Genomic DNA, 15,117 nt, shown 5'->3' with positions numbered 1-15,117 from the left:
TACTCTTTGCCAAGTGATACGTCTTCTTTGGTTATGAATGGGATTTTGATACTAGCAGATGGTACTTATCGTGCCCATACCCCACGCTGGTCTTGTAGGGTGAGACAAGCCTTATTTACTAGCTCTTACTCTGCGAAATATTGACCTGCATTAATTCTGCCGTGCCCTTTCCATCCACTGTAATAGCCTTGCAGTTTTAATCGCGTTACAATCTACTTTCAACGTCCAGTATGGTGCGAACTAAAGGTGATCGGGAAGAGAAAAGTATCATGGTAATTTCCGCTGCGTCAAGTGATCCTCTGCCTCTGTGCAAAAGCAGGAGATAATTTCTTGTACAAGGTTCGTGTAACGGCCTCTCAGCCGTTTAGGCATTGTGTGACAAGACGAGACGCATCACGTGTGATGACCTCTTTTCATACGGGACTGTAAAAGCTCCACGTGGAGCAGACGTTGATGAACGTCTTGACGAGGTGTGAGCTTCGCTCGAAGCAGCAGTATTTTCTCACGCAACCCGTGCAGATTAAAAGCCTTACTGAGTCTGTAAGGAATCTCGTACCCAGAGTCCTCAGGCTTTTTGGTCAGCGGGGCGGCGCCAGGAGAGACTCTGGGATAATGGAATTTCTTATCCCAGAAAACGTGGGATTCCGGTCTTAGTGCGCATGCTTAAGATTAAAACGGAAGTCAAATGCCCCAAAAATGGCAGCCGTGTTATTGTTATTGGGCCTGAAGGTTTAATCGGGCCTTGAAAGTGTTCGAGAAAGCCAAAATTGATTCTTACACGCGATCAAAAGGAACTGGATTTTTTTCCCTTAAGAGCGGATCAAAGCAACTGGATTTTTTTTTTCATGTAAGAGCGAGCGAAAGGTGGACTTGATTCGACGTTGCCACAACAGACAAGTAACATATTTCTTTATTACTGTTTATACTTACAAATAAAAAGGAACCATCACCTCTCCTCTCACAGAACTGAGCAGCTGACTGTGCATTGAATTTATGTTCAAATTACCTTCTCCCCTTCCCTTGACAGTTTACGTCCAAATGGGATTCAATGAACACATACATGTTACCATTTGACAATAATTTAAATCACCTCTTAATATTAGTAATATTTACTGCTGTAAATTAAGTTTCTTTGTCTCAAAAATTGTTAATTTTATTGACTGAATTGTGTGCATGCCTTTCTTAAAGTGAATTTAAGAATGTCATATGTGTCCGAATGCAAGCTAGTACAATTTCAACATCAGCATATTTAATACATGCCATGAATTCAAGAGCAGCTTTGAAGTTTTTCCTTCTGAATAAACATTCCTTTTGCCTAGCTTTTGGCAAAACTGATAGAGAGTGCTCACATCTTGTATGCTTCTAGTGCTGTAGAGTTGCTCCCAGGTATACTAATAATATATCTAGAAATAAAATGAACTAGTATAACAGAGATTGGATAATTGTGCCAACAGGCTTTGAAAATAAGGATAGTGAGTTGTGTTGAGGTTTAATTTGTCAACTATTCTGCCTTACCACAGAGTAATTATATGAGAACTGTATGGAGAGTGGTAATCATGCCACCTCTCATCAGTAAATTGGTTATAATGTGATTGTTGAGAGACTGTTGATAACCTGACTATAACATTTCATTTAGTCAGTAAATTTCTATACCGTGCATATAATCTCCCTATTAGTCTGGTCTTGTATACATGTAATCACGGTAAAATAATTTAAAACTATCTTATGTGAGTTCTCTTATAATTTTGGGTGGAGTGTAGGAAGCACAGGGTAGGGGTCAAAAGATTGGGGAAATTGTGTTTATTATTATAAATTGAAATAGTTTTGGTGGGGCCTGATTTCATCTGGTTGTGGAGTGCACACTTTAACTAAGAGCTGAGTCAGATACTGACACACATTACCTAATGTATTCTGATTGATTAGGGCACATTACTGGTAAATTGATAATTTCTGAAGGATTTGCCATTTCTTTTGAGTACTGGATGGTGATGTGATTTGGCATCAAACGTTTAATTGACTTCAGGCGAGGGAAGTATTATACTCAACCAACACTCTGCTGAATTGTATAATATAATCTCTTCTCTGATCTTGCAGCTCTTGCTTTGACGACAGATGATTACTATTGTCAAACTCCCCAATAACCTGAATGATTGGCACGGTGTTGTGAGACCTTTGCTGAACTGTGTAAATTATCCAGCGCTTGTGGGAATTTGTGGTCCCTTGACAATAATGTTAGCTAAGAACTAAAACTGAAAATTGTCAAACGTGACTCTTATTCCAAGCCCTTCCTGGGCTCTGATTGTCTATTAGGCCAAAAATCATATAAATTTGTCATACCATCAGTTACAAAACTATATCTAAAAAGATGTTTCAAATTTCTTTTTAGCTGGTTAGCAGAATAAACGATAAGGCTAGTGATGTTTCTTTACCCATAAGATAGAATGAATAGCAATTCTTTTTTTTCTTTTTCTTTTTTTTTTTTTGGGGGGGGGGGGAGGGTTTAACAAGCATTGACTGTAAAACTTCATGTTTCATCTATAATCACTCTATAATTAACAGTTTTGTTAACAAATTATACTTAAAAATTCTACATACTTGATGAGATAATGGTTACACATAATTTTATTAGTTACCCCTTAACAGGGAAGGGGAAGGGCGTAAAGGACCCATTGGAATCCTTGGAATGTTTAACATATATATTTTATAGACTTGTCATTCTTTAATAAATATATATAACATATATATTTTATAGCCTTGTCATTCTTTAATAAATATTGAATGCAGTTTTTTTGCAAGCTAGTATTGTAGTGTCTGAAAGTTTTTCTTTTGTTTGATTATCAGTGGAAAATAACAATAAACGGTAGGATTCACTGAGAAGTATAATTTTTATGCTTAAACCTGCTGGCTACCACAAATTTCTTGCTAATATTTACTAGCAATAATAATTACATGAATGAATATTACATGAAGAAAGGATAGACGGGGTTGTTTTCACCAAATTATTCAGTAAAATCCATCCACTGCCAAAATAACTATGTCAGTAAATTTGCCAATTACAAGTGGAGTGTTTGATAAGGATATAATTATGATGAAAGTGGTCGCTTTCTGCACAAGGCTGTGCAAGCATTATCTGCAGGTCATATGCCACACAAGCTTGGGGTACTTGGCTTCCATGTTTATGTACAACAGGTACACTTGCAGTAGAATGAAATCGAGCAGGGGCCTTCTCTTGTATCTCCTCAATATAATAGCGTCCCAATTGACCCCTTCAAGGAAAGACTCGGTGTTCTTCCTCATAACATATAGCACAGAAAGTCACACCACCGCTCATCTATTTTTTTTTTCAACAACTGGTACTTTAGGCATGTTTGCACACTTGTCTACAAGGGAACCCACAGTTTCCTTGTCTCATACTTCTTCAATGGAGTATTTGCATGTTTTGTCAGATGAAGGGAAAAATAATGTTTAAAAAAGTTAGATTGTTTTTACTTACATATTAATGTACAGTACATTAACAGAGTACAATTAAACTATCATTACCTTCAAATTTTTGCCATCTTTATTTTAAACTCAGTGTACATTATTTGTTTAGTTATAAAAAAAAAACTCCAAGCAATATATTATGTAATAACTTTTGTATATTTTTAAGATTGAGGAGGCTTAATATTCATAAGCCTCATGGTATCTTTTATTGAGCCTGATCCTCTCCACTACTTGAGTTTTTTTTTTCTTTTATTTGTTTGTCTGTGAACGTGTGGGAAATAAATAAATGTAAAGATTTTAAGGTACTTCTGCATTTCGAAGTCCAGCTTTAGGCTTCAGTATTATCTACACCTGTTTTTTGACTGGTCAAGTTGGGTCGCTCTTCACTGTCACAGTGTGTTGACTTTCTTGCAGAGAAGATGGTTGTAAGTAACAGGCAACAAGTCTTTATTCTCAACTGCCTATACTGTAAAAGTAAACTTCAAATCTGTATGTACTATTACATTTGAGATTAAACTTTCATCTGAAGATAACCATGCAAAAACCACGGCCTTATACACTTTTTAGGACAAATAATTAATTGTTCTTATTTTGCATGGAATATGGAACAGTGAGAAAAAAATCTGACAAAATTTCTCAAAACAAAATCTCTCAAAATTTAAGAAAAATGTTCAACACACCATTACCTCCGCCTGAAAGGGGGAATTTTTTCTCAATTTTTTTCTTTGGCAAACTGGCCATGGGCTTTTGCTCTCGTGTGCGGCGCGCGTTTGATCATCGTGGAGACGTCTTCAGCGTTTCCCTTGTGACAAAACCGAAAGGGAATTAATCGAAACGGCAACCTGAGATGGACTCCACTCCACAAAAGATCAGTTATCTCCAAATTTTTATCCACAACAAGGTTTATAGATGTTAAAGAACTTCTCTATTTTTCCATGATAACCTTCGCTAGTAAATAACATGTTCGAATTATTCAGAACGTTGACGACACCAATGTCCTCTCTATTACGTTTAATGTTTCCATACTTGCGAACGGCTTCACCAATTCGTTCTCCTGCCGCTTTTTCTCCCAAACTGACTGATATAATGACATTTTCCGAACATAAATTTTTCACAACAGCAACAGTAATCAGTTTAAGCTGTTTGCATTTTGCCGTGATTTACCGTCGTATGACAGTAGTGGCAAACTCCTTACGGGGTTTCCAGTTTCCGGTTTGGTTAACTTCCGCAAATGACCAACGGACTTCCTGTCGGTCCTCCACTGTTATGCAGACGACCAATCAAAAAAATGATATTTTTCCATTATCCCAGCAATCTCGTACCCAGAGTCTTCAGGCTTTTTGGTCAGCGGGGCAACGCCGGGAAGACTCTGGGGACATCGAATTTTATTACCGCAGGATTTCTGCGGTAAAACAATGGAAACCGTTACGGAACAGCCAATCAAAAAAATTGAATTTTTTCGATGTCCCCAGAGTCTTCCCGGCGTTGCCCCGCTGACCAAAAAGCCTGAGGACTCTGGGTACGAGATTGTTATCCCAGAGTCTCTCCTGGCGCCGCCCCGCTGACCAAAAAGCCTGAGGACTCTCGGTACGAGATTGGTCTGTAAGAGACAGAAAATAAAAGTTATATGGTGTGGTCTTCGGCACACACTTCGGCGCTCTTTCCCACGAAAGCACATGTTTTGTTATGGAGTTATACTGTCGTTTCGTTAGGACAAGTTTTCCTTTCCATTAAGAATCAAAGGCACAATAACTTGTAAGTATGCAGTATTTTCGGTTATTCGGTCAATATCATCTTTGTAAAAGTCGCGTTGTTGTTATTTCAACGAATCTTCCTCTTTCACGTGCAATTTGTGAATGGAATGAATACAAGTTATGTGCAGATTAGAAACGAACTAGCAAGTGAACAACTGATTAAAGTACAGATTCAAGTAGCTATGAGTGGACGCTACACAGTCTTTGACGGTCTTGTATGAGGTTCAACAGTAGGACTACCTTGTACGTATGTTTGTGAATTTTCTGTCTTTCGATGATCGCCTGATGTCAGCTAGGGACTTAAATAAACAGAGCCGATACGGATCATGTTAGACTTTTGGCTTTTGAAATGGTCGTTTCCGCGCGCCCTTTTATGAAAAAAAAAGCAAAGAAAAAAAAAGCGATCGCTAGAGTAAGTTTAATCCCGTATCTCCCTCCACGCCCTTACTACCCCTTTCCCCCTCTCCTCCATCTCCCTTTCTCACGGTGTTCCAGGAGCCTCCCTCTCCCAAACTAATTTTCACTCTGATGGCTTGGCTTGATGGAAGCAAGTTACCTATTAAACGAACAAAATAAAATCCAGACATTTTTCCAGAGCAGCCAAATTCGAAAGGTTTTGGTAGTTGTCCGATATTTAATAAATAGAACTTTTAATTTCCTGGCATCCGTCTCGTAGTTTTTCGCTCACACCCTTTGTATCTTAATCCCGGTATGACTATCTGCTCCAAGACCCCCAGGGATACTTTTAAAATAACTGTCGGGTTTCTAAATGAAAAGCCTTCAAGGCCGTTTGGTATGGCGAAAGTCTTCTCTAGTTACACGCGGAGAAATTTCCACTGTAAACTGCTTAGGATTGAAACCCAATCCTTTCATTGTAAATTTCAGGGAACATCTTCAACGTTGCAACCTATCTCTCACACCTATTCAACAAGAAGTTCCGCTAAAAAAGGGCAAACCCCTCTTTCATTTCCCACCTTTGAGGGCGTGGCAAGTTGTTGACTCGACCGTCCTCTGAAAAAAATATGCCTTAAAATTTCATAATATCACCACAGCAACAGGCTTTATACTGAAAACTAAGGCAATTTTATCGGAAAGGGCCGTTGAAAAACATATGCTGTTTGCGTTGCTTTGCAAATTGCAGAAAATTTCCTCTTTTTAGAGGCTGCGTAGCAACGACAAAAATAGAGGCTGCGTAGACTAGCATAGTTTTCTTACAAGTTTCAAAGCAAATTTTCGTTTTAAAAAGTAGCTTGGAAGGGGTGTGACACGCCTAATCCACTCTACGGAAAATGATGGCGGGTTTAAATTTTACCACAATACCTTGCGAACCTTACACAGCCAATAATTTTTTGCTGCCATATTTTTTTGGGAAATTCCTCCCTGTACTTAAAACATTGTGTCTGCTAGGTTTGAAGTTTTTAGAACTTTCCTGGGGGTTTAAATCACAGGTCACCAAAGCGTATGTGACACAGCTCACCATGCAAGCGTGATATAAGAGTTTGTATGGCGTTAAAATTAAATCGAAATTTAGACAACAATATTCCCACAAAAACCCACAAAAAGTATCATAAAGTCTGTAAAAGCTTACCTGGTGTGCTTTGCTTTGTTTTCTCAGTGCTTTCAAACGCCGTTTTGAGTAGTTTATCTCTCAGCGGCTGGTCCACGTGTATCACTGTAATATGTTAATGGCGGGTTGGAAACTACAATTCGAATTTGAATGAAATTTGGCCCGTCATTTTAGGAGAGCACTTCGAAAACCTCGCTAAAATTTGCTTGAAACTTAAGCACTCGCTTACCTGCCTCTCCATATGGCAAGAAGAATGATGTGCGGTCCTTCCTGGCAGCTGATTTTGGGAGAAGTTCATTTATTGAGACACAGGCCTTCGTTGAAACAAAGTTCATTTCAAATCGGGTGCCATTTTTGCCGCCGACTGAGCCGTGTCCCTGGAATGTTGTTACAAACTCACGGTCAAAGCTAGGCATGAGCACTAAAATGTGCCCAACAGGGGAAATCCACGGGAAGCCTTTGGCACGTAGCAAACCACACACACCCCCTCCCGGCTAAGTGCAGTTCTGTACCAGCAAGCCGTGCCGTGCCGCGTCGGTAATGAGAACCTCGAAATGCAAAAGGTTTAATGAGCAAAACAATGACCTGACAGGTGTGTAAAAAATGTTGCTGTTCTCGGCAAAACAACAACTTGATAAAATTCAAGGTTTTTTTTGGAGAACGCGAATACAAAGAAAATTTTCAGTTTCTTTCAGTCAGCCTTTATTCAATAAAAGCCAACTCGTTGGAAAATCGCGAAGTCAAATCCTATAAAAATTAATTGATAAGACAAAAGTCAATTAATCTTCTCAAGAAACGTTTCTTGCTGTCACGCCAGGCACGGCTGGCTGGTGCAGAACTTTCTTAACGCGCGCTTTCTTAACAGAAAACAAAACCGATTCCGCTCGTACTTTTTCCATGTTATTGTAAAAAACAAATTGACGGCATTTTTTGCGGCTCCTGGTTTCACCTGAGTTTTGAACATCTTTTGACGTCATTCTATCGTCTATAAGAGTATATAGACCATACAAGCGTGCCGTCGATTTGTTAAATACACGCGAGTTTTTAAATATTCTGGGTTTTGTGTTCTAATAACATGGTCCAAGAGATTTTCTTCCTTCTTTCACCTCAAACAGAATCGGCCCTTTGCAGCTAACGGTCACACGGTACAGAATCCGCCATGTCGCAGAGCAAGTTGCGTGCTGGACATCCAAAACAAAGCGACTTTATCCAGTCAAACTTGAGTTTCCTTTGTTTTGGATGTTCCAGTGCGTTGCTTGCTCTACAGTATGGTGGATTTTATACCATGGGACCGTAAGTTGCAAAGGGCACATTAAGCCGCGTAGCAACGATAACGAGCTGTTACCAGGTCATAGAGACGGGAGACTTATTAGAAATGTCTGACATCCAAAATAGTGGCTTATTAGAGAGGTGGCCTAAATAGACCTTTTGGTATTAAAAAATTCTCAACTTGCTGCAGGAAGTATAAATATTGCCCAGTGAATAGTCTTGTACAGTTTTACGCGGAATCAACTTTTCGCGCAAGATGACATCACATCACAGTTGAACCACAACTGGTCAGCTGCGGGATCATTGGCTTGTAACATTGGCTTCGAGAAATTAGTGTAATTACTGTAATAATTGCTACGCGGCCTCGTATACTTTATTTATTAATCCACCGTAAAATCTTCGGTATTACGTTATAAAAAGAAAGTATTAAAAACTTCACAAGTTAAAATAAAAATACCGTTTTACAAGATTGCAGTGTGGGACCCTGACTAACAATTGTTGTAAAGTTGATCAACTTCCCTTCAGCGACCAAGAAAGTCTATTTTCCGTAAATTGACGGGTAGACTGTTCCATAATAGCACCTCGCTGTAGCTAAAGCTTCACTTGCGATTGTTCGTGTGTGGCTTTGGAAAGCCTAGTTTGATCTCTGAATCCCTTAGATTATACGATGTACTGCGGATGCTAAACAAATTTTGTAAGTACATCGGGGAAAGCCCTTTAATTGTTTAATACATTAACGTCACCTTCAACTTCTTTCGGCGCGTGGAGAGATTGTCCCAGTGGAGCCTTTTCAGGAGGAAACGGGTACTTGTGTCGTAACTGGATCTGGTAATGACCCTAGCAGCCCTATTTTGGAGTTTTTGGAGTTTATCACTCAAGGTAACGTTTAGTTCATCCCAAACAGAGCTACAGTAGTCAAAGTGGGTAAAATTAATGCTTGGTAGGTTTGGAGAGCGGACTTCCAGAAATGCATGGTCTTATGCGTTTAAGGGCGCCTATAGCTGAAGATATTGTCCTACTTTTTTCATCTATATGCTTTGTCCATGAAAGGTGTTCGTCAATTAATAAGCCCAATAATTTGGCCTCGTTAACTCTTTTGATCCATTTGCCGTCGATATCGATATTAATCTGATTATTCGAAAGAGCATATACAGGCTGATTAGATCCAATTACCATGAATTCAGTCTTAGCAATATTAAGGCCTAGCTTGTTGGTTAAAAGCCTGCCCAGCAATTAAGGTTTCTTAGCTCTGAGCCGGTTTATGACATTTTCGAGGTCAGCCATAGTATTGGCAGCGAAGGTTATATTTGTGTCGTCGGCAAACATCCTCGGAGAGGCTAAACTAAGGCGATTGGGCAGATCATTAATGTAGACTAAGAATAAAGGTGGTCCGAGATTGCATCCCTGTGGGACGCCACAAGAGACTGGGGCAATATTTAACAAATGGCCATTTATACTGTATTTTTGGCTTCATTTGAGACTACAGCTGTCAACACCGTATTTGTGAAGCTTTCGTATAAGAACACTGTCGTCAATGGTGTCAAAGGCTTTTTTGAGATCAACGAAGATTACACCATTAACAAGCCAATGTTGACCGACCAGCAATTTGTGGGTTCGATCAACGCAGTAAGCGTACTGTGCAATAATCGGAATCCAGACTGACAATGGGTTAGTAAGTTGTTGTCATTGAGATATTCGCAAAGCTGGTCGTATAGAATTTTTTCAAAGATTTTTGCAACTGTCGGAATAATAGATATTGGTCGATAGTTGTTTGGGTCATCCGTTTTCCCTTTCTTCAATATAGGAGACACTCTTGCCAATTTCCACTCAGCCATAATGGTTGTACGTGAGGGATTGTCGTATTCACCATCTTCAGAGTCGTTCACATCTCTTGTTGTGTACACTGTGTTCTCAAGTGGTTGGAATCTCTTGTGGAGTGTAATGTTGTTTCTCTGTATGTTTTCTCTTTCCTTTCGATTAAGCTTCGTTTTATGACGTTGACGTTCAGTTTCACTCTTAGGTTTTCCTTGAGAGACAATTTCCACGAAGTTCTGGTTCTTCTGCATTTGACGCTCTCCTTCGCTCTTTTCCTGCATAATGCAGTTTAATGCTGATTTCAGGGAGTCGTTTTCCTGTTCGGCGGACGCTGCACGGGTCTCAAGGGATGCAATTTTTATTTTCAGCTCATTTATTTCCTTATCTTTGTCCGTATAATGTAGCCTGTAGTTTCCCCCCCCCCTTCCTTTCTGTTTCAACTTATTCTTCATTGGTAGTATTTTCTTGGTTTTGTGAATTTTTCGATGAGGATCTTTTATTTGCTTCGACCCGCTTCTCTTATATCATCAGGTTGTATTTTATATCCTTCAAATCAGTAAATAAATAATTTTCTGATCCAGAGTCCGCTCCACCGTCCGTTGTCGGTTGGCTTTCATTATGGTATTTGGATTGATTTGATGAAACGACTTCCTTCATCGGCTTGTCTTGAACCAATTTGACCAATTAAATTCTCTACAATTCGTTGTAGAGAAAGAGTAAACTGCTTCTTGTGGTACCAGGTTATAATAAGCTTGTCGGTGGAATTTTTAAATTGCTTAGTATTGCCGCCGGGCGACGACCACCGCTTCCCCTGTTGTTGCCCCTATTGCCCCTTCAAGGATGCAAAGTTGCTTGTCCATTTTAACCATTCTCCGTTCAGCTGAAGGTATAGCCATTCCGAACCGTCAAGTTCAAGGGGTATGACTCGGTGTCTTTGTCCCAGATGAGAACTTCATCGAAGCCAGGAGAATCTCGACCGTCCGCCATGCTCGCACCGTCTCGCCATCAGTTCGTTGCTACGCGGTCTCTAAAAAGAGGAAATTTTCTGCAATTTGCAACGCAACGCCGTTGCGAGACAATTACTGAACAAATCCAACGTACCCGCGAAAAAGATGACAACTGGTACATTTACCATGGTCATCAATCTTAGGGTACGAATACCCTTAAAACGTCCAGGAAAGTCTTTAAAACTCAAACCTCGCATACCCAATGTTGTAAGTACCGAAAGGAATTTCCCCAAAATATAGGCTGCAAAAAAATTATTGGCTGTGCTAGGTTCGCAAGGTATTGTGGTAAAATGTAAACCCGCCATCATTTTCCGTAGAGTTGATTAGACGTGTCACACCCCTTCCAAGCTACTCAGTTTTTGAAACGAACACTTGCTTTGAAATTTGCAAGAAAATTAACTATGCTAGTCTTCTGTTTTAAACCGGAAGTTCCGGTGTAAAAAGGGTCCTGGCCATTGTCATCTTCAGTTGACAGTCAACCACCAGAGCGTAAACAACTGACAAACAACATGTGTTTTTTCAACGACCCTTACCGATAAAACTGCCTTAGGGAGTAAAACTGCCTCAAGTACCCAGCCACCTTCCTGCACCAATCCTTTTCTCAGCTCCTCGGACATTTCAGATCCAGCCTACCTGGCGTCATTTCTCCCGGATTGCCGACAACCATCTCTTGCCAGCCACCTGACAAAAGCCACCTTGACTGCCATCACGGACGGTGAGTACGTGGACTTTGTGACTCTCCTCCCGTTATCCTCCCTCCTTACCGACACCATTAACACCCAACTGAACCTTAGGATGGGCGATCAGGATTAAACTATTCCTCTCCCCCTTCCTCCAAACGCCCTCAAATCACCACCATCGAAAAATTGGATCGACGTGTTTGCCATTTACTTCTCAGTCATTGTTTCTACCTATCCCTCCCGTGCTGTCGATTTCATAGCCTATCAGCAGCTTATTCGGGATGCAGCACGAAAGTTTCCGGGAATGGCTTGGTACGTCTATGACGTTGCGTTCCGAAGGTGCACTTCCCATGACCTTTCTGTTAAATGGGGGAACATGATGTCCAGCTGTACTTAGACACCTTTACTGGCCTTCCTAAATCTGGGTGTCGATCATGTGGCAGTACAGATCACTTCTTTGATGCCTGCCCTCCCTCTCCCTCAAGGTCTCGAGACGCTCTCTCCCAAGCAGACCTGTGCAACAATTTCAACAAAGGCCGTCCCTGTGCTCGCACTCCCTGCCCCTACAAACACAGGTGTTACCAGCCAGGATGCTCAGCATCCCACTCAGGGGAAGACCATGCTAAATAAACTCGCCCGCCACAGAGAGGATAGACCTAACTCGTCTTCAGGTACTAGCACTTCCTCCCTCGGACATTCCTAAGCACCTCTCCCACCTCTCACGCCCCACCCCAATCAATATTACCAAACTAGCTTTTTAGCTCCAGGGCCACCCAGATCAACCCTCCGTTTACAACCTCCTCTTTGGTTTCTCTCAGGGTTTTAAAATTGGCTATTCCGGTCCAAGGGCTCCCAAAGAATACTCCAATCTTTCCTGTGCTAAAGCGAACCCGTTAGTTATTGACAAAAACATGCTGAAAGAAGTTAGCCTGGACCACGCAGCTGGCTTTTTTCTCACCCCTCCCTTCCCCAACCTGCAGGTTTACCCCATTGGGACCTTTTTTAAAAAACACTCTTCTGGATGGCGCACCATATTCCACCTTTCCTATCCAAAAAACTGCGGTACCAGTGTTAATGCCCATATTTCCCCTGAGACATATTCCCTACAGTGCATCAAGGTGGAACATGCAATTTCCATTCTCCAGAACCACGGTTAAGGATGCTTCATGTCCAAACTAGACATTAAATCCACTTTCCGTAACATCCTTGTCTACCCCTCTGACTGGGAACTTCTTGGTATGAAATGGGAAGGGCTTTATTTCTTTGACATGACCCTTCCCTTCGGTCTCTGGAGTGCCCCCTTCCTTTTTTATCAGTTTTCATCTGTCCTTGAATGGATCATTTAAACTAGACTTCAGATTCCCAAGGTCATACATATTCTTGATGATTTCTTCTTCGCTGCACTCCCACCACGGAAACAGTGCATGACAGCACTTTTCCAGATTTTGCACCTTTTCACTGATATTAATATCCCTATAGCCCCTGGGAAAACCTTCCTTGCATCCTCTTCCCTCGAATTTATGGGTATTCTATTAGATTCCAATGCCATCGAAGCTCAGCTCCCCCTAGATAAACTCACCTGCCTTAAGGCAGCCCTCCATCAGTGGGCCCATTAAAAATCCGCTACCCAACACGAGCTTCAATCCGTTATTGGCACCCTTCAATTTGCAATTTGTAAAGTCGTTGCTCCCGGTCGCCCCTTTTTGCAACGTATCATCCATTTGACCAAGGGGGTTAAATTCCCTCACTGGCACAACAGACTGAACTCAGGTTTTCACAAGGACATTAAAATATGTCAGGTCTTCATCCAGAATTGGGATGGGGTGTCCCTTTTCCTAGAATCTAATGTCACCTCCACGCCAGAACTCCAACTGTACACCGATGCTTCTGGTTTCCTGGGATAAGGGGGTTTCTTAGCGGGACAATGGTTTCAGGGCCACTGACTTCCCCACTACACCCTAAGAAAAAGAAGAAGCATCAGTATAGAGCGTCAGGAGCTCTTCACGATATACTTAAGTTGTACCCTATGGGGTCGCTCTTGGCATGGAAAAAGGATACGGGTGTGGTGTGATAACTGGTCAGTGGTTTCCAATAAAAACTCGAAGCACTCCAAGTCTCCCCGGGTAATGGACTATGTTCGGGCCATCAAACTCCAAATCCTTACCTTCAACTTCACTTTCACTGCCGCCCACATTCCAGGGTTAGACAACTCTATTGCCGATTTCCTTCCCCTTCCGTTGCCTGCCTCCCACAGCCTCTCCCACGGCCTGCACCATCCCTCCATCGGCGATGAACATCTGTACAGCAATACCTGCGTGCCTCACCGGCCCCTTCAACCCAACGCACCTATCAGGCGGGCCTCAAGAACTTTCTCACCTTTAACCTCATGCATGATCTAGTGGGCCCCTCAAATCCTCTCCTTCCAGCCTCAGAACTCACCCTTATGTACTTTGCATCTCACTTACCCTAAACAGTTTCCTTTGAAACATTCAAACTGTACCTAGTAGCAGCCTAGGACCTCCATCAGGAGCTTATCTTTCCCCTTCAAACGCATAGATTACAGAAGGTCCTCACAGGCATCAAGCTCTTCGCCCCTACTAGGCAGCTGGAACGTTTCCCAATTACCATTCAAATTCTCCATTCCATTCACACCTATCCCCAGCCAGATCATACCCGCAATGTAGACCATGTTATGCCTTGGGCTGCCTACACCCTAGCATTTTTTGGCTTTATCCGTTCAAGTGAATTCATCTGCAATGCCTCTTTTGACCCCTCTGTTCACCTTACTTCCAGTGACATCACACTTCTCCCAAATTGTCTCTCCCTTACCCACATGCTTGTCCGCATCAACCAGTCCAAAACAGACCGCTTCAGGCAAGGTCACACCCTCACCATAGCCAAGTCAGCGTCACCCATCTGTTCTGTGATGGTCATGAAAGACTACCTCCTTCAAGCCCAGCTAACACCAAGCTGTCCTCTGTTCTCCTTTGTCCGGCCAGGAAAATGGCTTACCCGTAACAACTTCACAAAAGAGCTCAGAACGATCCTACAACATTGCAGTCTCCCCTCCAACAAATTTCACTCTCCTAGCTTCCGCATAGGGGCGGCCACTACAGCAGCCTAAGCAGGCATTCCACCCTGGCTTATTAAAGTATTAGGCCGTTGAAGCTCAGACTGCTATGAACGTTATATCAGGACTCTACAGTGTACCATACTAGAAGCACCAAAACTCTTAGCTAACACTGACTTTTAATTTATATAAAAAACCCCTCTGTTATATCAATATTGTTCGATATAGTTTACAGTATATCATTACTTGTGTCTCCTGAAGACAGAGTGGGAGGTAGGTCTCTTTCTTCCACAGAGAGCTCCCCCTCTCACCCTTAACTGTGGGGGAATTGTGTCCTTTGCATCTGCATGATCCACAATCCGTGGCAGGGAATTTCAACCCTTGGATCCACTTTACCCTAGAGTAAGGCTTAGCCCTTGGAAACAGGTCCGGAAAAATATCACGTTTCAGGGTGTGGATCCCCAGTCCCACC

General features: G+C 41.7%; 1 pseudogene; it reads left to right on the top strand.

Annotated features, from left to right (window-relative positions):
• Positions 1-13,961: 13,961 nt before the first annotated feature.
• Positions 13,962-14,828, top strand: LOC146455469 (uncharacterized; annotated as a pseudogene).
• The last annotated feature ends 289 nt before the right edge of the window (positions 14,829-15,117 follow it).

The sequence above is a fragment of the Pavona decussata genome, unplaced genomic scaffold (assembly GCF_977016875.1).
Source record: "Pavona decussata unplaced genomic scaffold, jaPavDecu1.1 SCAFFOLD_273, whole genome shotgun sequence".
Classification (NCBI taxonomy): Eukaryota; Metazoa; Cnidaria; class Anthozoa; order Scleractinia; family Agariciidae; genus Pavona; species Pavona decussata.
The sequence above is the reverse complement of the archived record's forward strand: the minus strand, read 5'-3'. Positions and strand labels throughout refer to the sequence as shown.